The sequence below is a fragment of the Eretmochelys imbricata genome, chromosome 26, assembly GCF_965152235.1.
Source record: "Eretmochelys imbricata isolate rEreImb1 chromosome 26, rEreImb1.hap1, whole genome shotgun sequence".
Lineage (NCBI taxonomy): Eukaryota > Metazoa > Chordata > Testudines > Cheloniidae > Eretmochelys > Eretmochelys imbricata.
In genome coordinates this window covers 11,828,264-11,835,012 of record NC_135597.1, presented here as the reverse complement: position 1 = coordinate 11,835,012, position 6,749 = coordinate 11,828,264, and positions in this window count along the sequence as shown.

The following is a 6,749-nucleotide window of genomic DNA, read 5'->3' as shown; positions in this document are numbered from 1 at the left end:
CCAAAGGTGAAGGATTGCTCTCCTAGAAGGAAGGGTCAGGCTGTGAACCCATGACCTTTTGCTTCCTGGGTGACTACCTTGCACCTAGGCTAACAAGCCATCTTCAAGTTCCTTTCTAGCCAGAATGGTGACACCAAGTTATCTAACGATCCATTTGCTGCGGTAGTGAAGCCTCTTGGAAATGACTATTGTGTCTCAGTCGGTGGGGAAGTACACAAATCCCTCCCCCAGAATAACACACAAGATAATGTGTCCCACTATAAATATAGTGGTAAGAGCGGGGAAGGAAAAAAAGCCTCCAGGAACTCTCTGTGTTAAGTTTAAGAAGCAAGGAAATTTCAGTCACTAAGTGCTACTTTGTTAGTTTGGAATAAATGCATGCTGACGATATCACTCCTGTAATAATCGCTGCAGAATGAAAAGCCTATAGAAAATGCGACTTCACCCCCACTTGCTGCGCTACTAATTAATTACACTTAGACGAGGCTGTGATGCAGATATGAGACCTGTTAGCGCTTTTCATTGCGTTCAGCTTCCGCTGGCTCGGCAGATGTCACTCCAGACTGGCAGCGAAGAGGGGCTGTGAGTACATTCCCTCTTCCCCACCCGCCCCCTCCCGCCAAACCCCAACTCCAGAGTGAAAATGAAACACGAGTTCACTCCGGTGACATGTAATTGCCAACTGGCTTAACCTGCCCCCCCGCCCCCATCTCTAACCTTCACCCTCTCTTCAAAATAAGACAAAGTTACCAACAGTTGAGGATTATTACCATTTCCAGTTCAGAGAATCTTAGACATATAGGGCTAGAAGGGTCCTCGAGAGATCATCTAATTCATCCCCCCATGCTAAGGTAGGATTAAGTAAACCTAGACCATCCTTGACAGGTGTTTGTCCAACCTGTTCTTAGAAACTTCCAATGATGTGGATTCCACAACCTCTCTCGGTAACCTGTTCCAGTGCTTAACCATCCGTATAGTTAGAAAGGTTGAACTAATATCTAACCTGTCATGCCACAGTTAAAGGAGATAAACAGGCCAATGTTCCTCTGTCACTTTTAGGACTCTGGCATTAAGGGTGCTAACCAAATGAGATCTTGATCTTGCTCCATTGAAACAGAGGTTTTCCATTGGCTTAAATGGGAGCTGGCTCAGACCCTGAAGGCTTAGGGTGGCCGTTCTCAAACTATGGGCTATTGTTAGTCCACAGAATGGCACCTGGAGAACCATGCAAGGGAGTGGGGGGTGGGTTTGAGAAGCTGGGAAAGAGGTGGTCCATGGAGAACTCTTTCTCTGTCATCAGGTCCACAGAATGGAAGGCTTGAGAACAACTGACTTAGGAGGATATTGTAGTCTGTATACTGATGCGGTGTTCTGGTTCAGGTTCATCTCTAACATCTACCCGTAGATCTATAAAATCAGGAAGCTAGGCCTCTTTCTGTAGTGGCCTGGACTTGAAACCGTGAAACCAAACTCCAGTGAAGTTTGGATTTGGATGTGATTCCGGATCCTTAATTTGTATGTGTATGAAGCCAACTGGCTGGAAAAATTCTGATAAAAAAGCAACAACTTTCATTGTTTTGTTTTTTTTAAATGTTCCAGCCCTGTGGTTTTCAGAGTCTCATCTTTGTTGGAATGAGGCTGTGGGGTCCAGTGGTTAAAGCACATGACTGCCTCTTAGGAGACCAGGGTTCTATTCCCAGCTCTGGCCTGGTGGGTGGCCTTGGATTAGTCTCTGTACCTCAGTTTTGCCTATGTGGTTTGAGCTCTGCTGTTGAAAAGTGCTCTATGTGAACACTAGGTATGGTTATTTATTATTCCCTTTCATAGTAACAGCATCTGTTCAGGCAAAATGTCCTTGAAATAATCTTTTTTTAATAAGGCTCTTGTGGTGGGGAATCCAAGAACGTGCATTCTAGCAAGATCCACACTGAGAAAGTAGCTGATGCATTTTCGTCATAGGGTAAGGAATCAGCTCCCCAATGTTGCATCACGATTTGCCTTAATACAGAACTATGGGGTGATTCGCAATTTTTAATAAGCACCAAAATCTTGCTTTGCTTTTTTTTTTTTGGAGGGGGCGGGGATAGGCTAGAGGGGAAGATATTTTGAAAACACAAGGTCTTTTTGCTTTAAAGAGCAAGTTACTAGGTATGCTTGGCAAATGTGGAACATGAAAAAAAATCAACAAAAAACCTCAATGGCAAAAACAGCATACCTTTTAGATATGTACTCTTGGTGTTCATGTATGCTAGATAAATTAAATCCAGGTTCTTGAGGATAGCTGTGGCTTAAGTTTCTGTTGCCTAAATCCATTGTATGCACGATGGGCAGATTTTGACAAATTAAAGGCCCAAACCTATAAACATTTACTGTTGGATATTGTGCTTATTACCGTTAGATTTTAAGGCCAAAAAGGCTCATTATGACCATCTAGTCTGAATTCCTGAATAACACAGGCCAGAGAATTTCACCCTGAGTGATCCCGCTGAGTCAATGGTTATTATTGACCATGATGTCTTATTGTTATTTAATATCTGAATTACAACTCTGCCCAGAGGCCCATGATCGGGATTGGGGCCCCATTGAACTAAGTGCTGTATAAACATAGATGAAAGCATGGTCCCTGCCTCCAAAGAGCTTGAAAACTTGGGTCGTTCTTCTGCAACAGATTCCACAGACATGTGAAGGGGTCCATCTATGTGGTGTCAGTCACAGTAATGGGCCTATGACCTCGGTCCTGCAGTCAGATCATCTGGGGTCCCACAAACTCCAGTGGGGCTTCACATGAATGCGCACACGCCATGTGGATCAGATTGCAGGACTGGGGACTAGAGTGGTGACTGAGTCTTATGCTGAGGTGAATTCCACCCTTAGTACAATTAATACATGGGGCAAAATTCAGACTTCATATAGCTAATAAGTTCCATTGACTTCCTTATTTGCTACTTGAACTGGAGTTGCACCTGTTTACACCAGCTCTGATTTTTGCCCTGTAGTGTGTCCAGTTTTAAGGTATGGTGCTCGGTGTTGGGCACCAAAGAAGAAAAACATGAGCAAATGGTCTGCTCCACAGAAAGCAAAATGTTGAGATGGGTGACTGGGGTAAGCCAAGAAGGGCCATGTGAGGAACATGTAGGTTAGAGACATGCTCAAAGTAACAGCCATAAACTAAAGAACGAGGGAGTGCAGGCTCAGACGGTTTGGTGATGTAAAGCGCAGTCTAGACAATTGTGTGGGTAAGAGAGTCCACGAGATCAAGACTGAAGGGAAAAGACAGAGAGGCTGACCCAAGAAGAAATGGTGGGATGTCATAAGGGAAGACATGGTAGTTTGTGGTGTGATAGAAGCTATGGCATTGAGCAAAGTGCTTTGGAGAGAGAGAGGACACGTAGAGCGGACCCCATATGATGGGATTAACGCCAGGAAAAAGAGGAGGTGTGTGCGTGTGTGTCTAAGTCAAATAAATAGGTGCACAGAGCTAGGCTTAATGCCTGAAAATATCATGGGGAGCAGAGGCAAAAGTAATATGGCTCCCCACATTGTATTTCGAAGAAAATAAAGAAAGGCTCAGAGCTAAGTTCTTGGAATGTCTCAAGTCACCATTCCCTCAGATGCCTAAGAGGTTCACAACTTGGTCCTAAGGCTTTTTACTTTTCTTCTTTTTCCTCTTTCCTATTGCTCTTTTGCGTCTTCTCTCACCCCTTCTGTACTCCTGCTTTCCTCCACTCTTGTTTTCTATCTACCATCTTGGATATGTTTGTTGATGGCACCATGGCCAATTGCCACTTCCTTCCCCCTCCTTCTGATGCAAGGTTGGTGTCAGCTTGACATGCGCCCAATTCAGAGCTGTATCTTGGGTATAGACACTGGTACCACCAAAGTTAAGGGATGTTTAGATCCAGTGTTCTTGCTGGACCTGTCCCTGGCAGAGATGAGACCATTTCAAAACCCCTGATCCAAATTTTGCAGTCTGGGGCTGGGGATCATCTTTAATCTTACCAGTCTACTAAATTGCAGGCTGCCTGGCTTTTATCACACTAGGCAGTAAAGGCCACAACCCAACATGCAAGATCAAGTAGGATGAGATTCTGAACCATGAAACGCAGCAAGAAATCAATATAAATCTCCATTCCTTCTGCTTCTGCCTTTTTGTTCTTCAGTGAAATGTCACACTCAGTATTGGTTCTAATGCCTCTCTTTGCAGCCCTTACACATCCGGACTCCCATTCAATTAGGGGGAATTTCACTTGTGTGAAGCATGCAGCGCTGGGGTCTAATAGACTGTCTTTCAAAACACCATTAGTTATAAGCATTAATTTTAAAGTATAGGAATTAAAAAGGGATAAGCCATTCACCAACTGGGATCAGAAAGAAACTGCTACTGTCCTTGTATGGGGAAGTATTGCATTATTAGATACAATTACAAGGTATTGATCCCTTCTTCTCAAGCACTGTCCACTGTGAGAGACAGACCCTTGGACTAGATAGATCATTGATCTGTTATGGCCACATTCCTATGAAATGCCATGATTTCCTATGTTTAAGACTGAATGTCTAGCAGTGGTTACATATGAGTTTGCATGTAAAAACAAAACAAGCCCTGAATGCCAGAACCTGAACTGCCAAAAGAGGCCTGGCAAAGTGACTGGGAGCCAAACCAAGCCCCAGACATGACTTAGAAGTGTCAGATAAAATAGCCTGAAAGGGACCTGAACCAAAACCCCAGGTCTAATCATTCCTGAACTGTGATGAAGCTTGGATCTGAATCCAAATTCTTGCAGCTTAAGGCCATTTCCTCTATAATAGCCCTTGGATTTGACCCTAATTTGGAGCTGAAACCATATTGGTAAATATTACTCACTTTACTGAATATGTACAACATTCCTCACAAGTGATTCATTGAATAGTTGTGCTGGTGCCATTCAGGATCAGACTCTGAGCTTCCATTAAGACCCGCTGAAGTCCTGATTCTAATCTCGCTTCCCATGGTTTCACACCAGCACAGCACCATTGACTTTAGTGGAGTCAGTCATGATTTGAGGCCTGATCCAGAGCCTGCGCAAATCTATGGAAGTGTTTCCATTGACGTGTAGGGGCTTTGGATCGGTCCTTTTCATCAGTATAAAGGAGAGCCAAAGCCCCTACACATCAATGGAAACACTGATGTGGACATCAGGGGGCATTGTGGGCGCTCAGAATCAGGCCCATGAAGAGTCAGTGAGAGCCTTTCACACATAAGGCACAGAACTGCAAAAGCCTAACGCACCAATTCCCTCAGAATAACCAGATCCACATAATTTAGGAATCTCCAGGGCTTCTGTTGTCTTTTTTTTGTTGAGCTGTTCTGAAGAGAAGCACTTGAGTTAATAAGGAACAATGACCATAGACTAGCTCTGTAATTACATGATATTTACTTACTGGTTATTCATTTATAAGTTTACATCTGTTCATGGTAACACTTGTGCCATGTAATCATCAAGGCATAAATAACCATATAATTATTCTGAAATTACCCCCTAATTATCCCTGCCATTATGGATCTGATTTATGGTTATTTGTTCCCGGGAAAGGGAAGTGGGGGGAGAAGAGGAAGAGCTCTGTGTGAAGCAATGGCAGAAATGTACGGGATCTAATTCTGTCTTCTCCACCCTTCCTGAATGCTCCCAATGCTTGGCTGGATTCTTGGAGAAGGCTTCATGCAGAAGTGTTTTGTGATTCACAGAGGGCTGGACTGGCACCTGGCAGTCCAGCCACATTAAGGGCAGCATGGAACTGCAGTGCCCCAGGGAAAGCGCGCAGTCTCCATTGTGACTGTGAGAATCACAACTGGATCCCTGCTTCCTCTTTTTTCCACAGGGGAAATAATCTTCCACAACCCTTTTATTGGCACACGTCACTTCCCTCTCCAGCTGGCTCATTTATGTTGGCTGGCATGTTCGGGGAGGAGCCAATGCCCATCCCTCCCTGCCCACCTGCATCAGAGGGGGTTTGGCAGCCGCTTTCCCCGCTGTACAGGGGCTGGTGCTGCAGGTATCCAATCCAGGTGAATATAGGAGCTTACACCTATATGCAGCTGGGCTGCTGACTTATCCTGGAGATGCTTGATCAAGGTTATAGCCGTACAATTTGGAGACTGGGCGGAGAGGAGGGAGAGGGCTTTTTAAAATAACACACACAGCCTGTAGCTCTTTTCTTGCAGTCACACATACCCTGGGTTTTGAGCACCTACCCGGAGAAACAGACTGCTTGAAATATGAGTTAGAGGGAGGTTGTGACTATCCATTATCCTGTGTCTGAGCTTCATTCTTACTTTCAACCTCCTACAACAATGCCTGCACTGTGGACCATACCACACAGGGACTGTCTTTGTCTTAAGCAAGTATTTTAAAATAGCCCCAAAGCTTCCAGTTCAAATTTGTTTGCTAGATTTTTTTCTTTTCTTTTTTTTTAAAGAGAGACCTTGGGCCAAATTCAGCTCTGGAATAAGCAGGCACAAATCCTCATTCTCTTCTGTTTAGGTTCATAGACTGTGCTCATCACCATGGTATCTGAGAACATTGAACTGGAGTCTCCTCTCACTGATACTAGTGTAAAGTAGGAGTGACGCTATTGAAGCCAATGAAGGTGTAAACACAGAGGAAGGTCTTAATCCAATGCCCATTGAAGTCAATAGAAAGACTCCATTGTCTTCTGTAAGTGCTGGATCGGACTCTCTATGAGAGTAGCATAAGGCTTGTTGAGTTAATTGG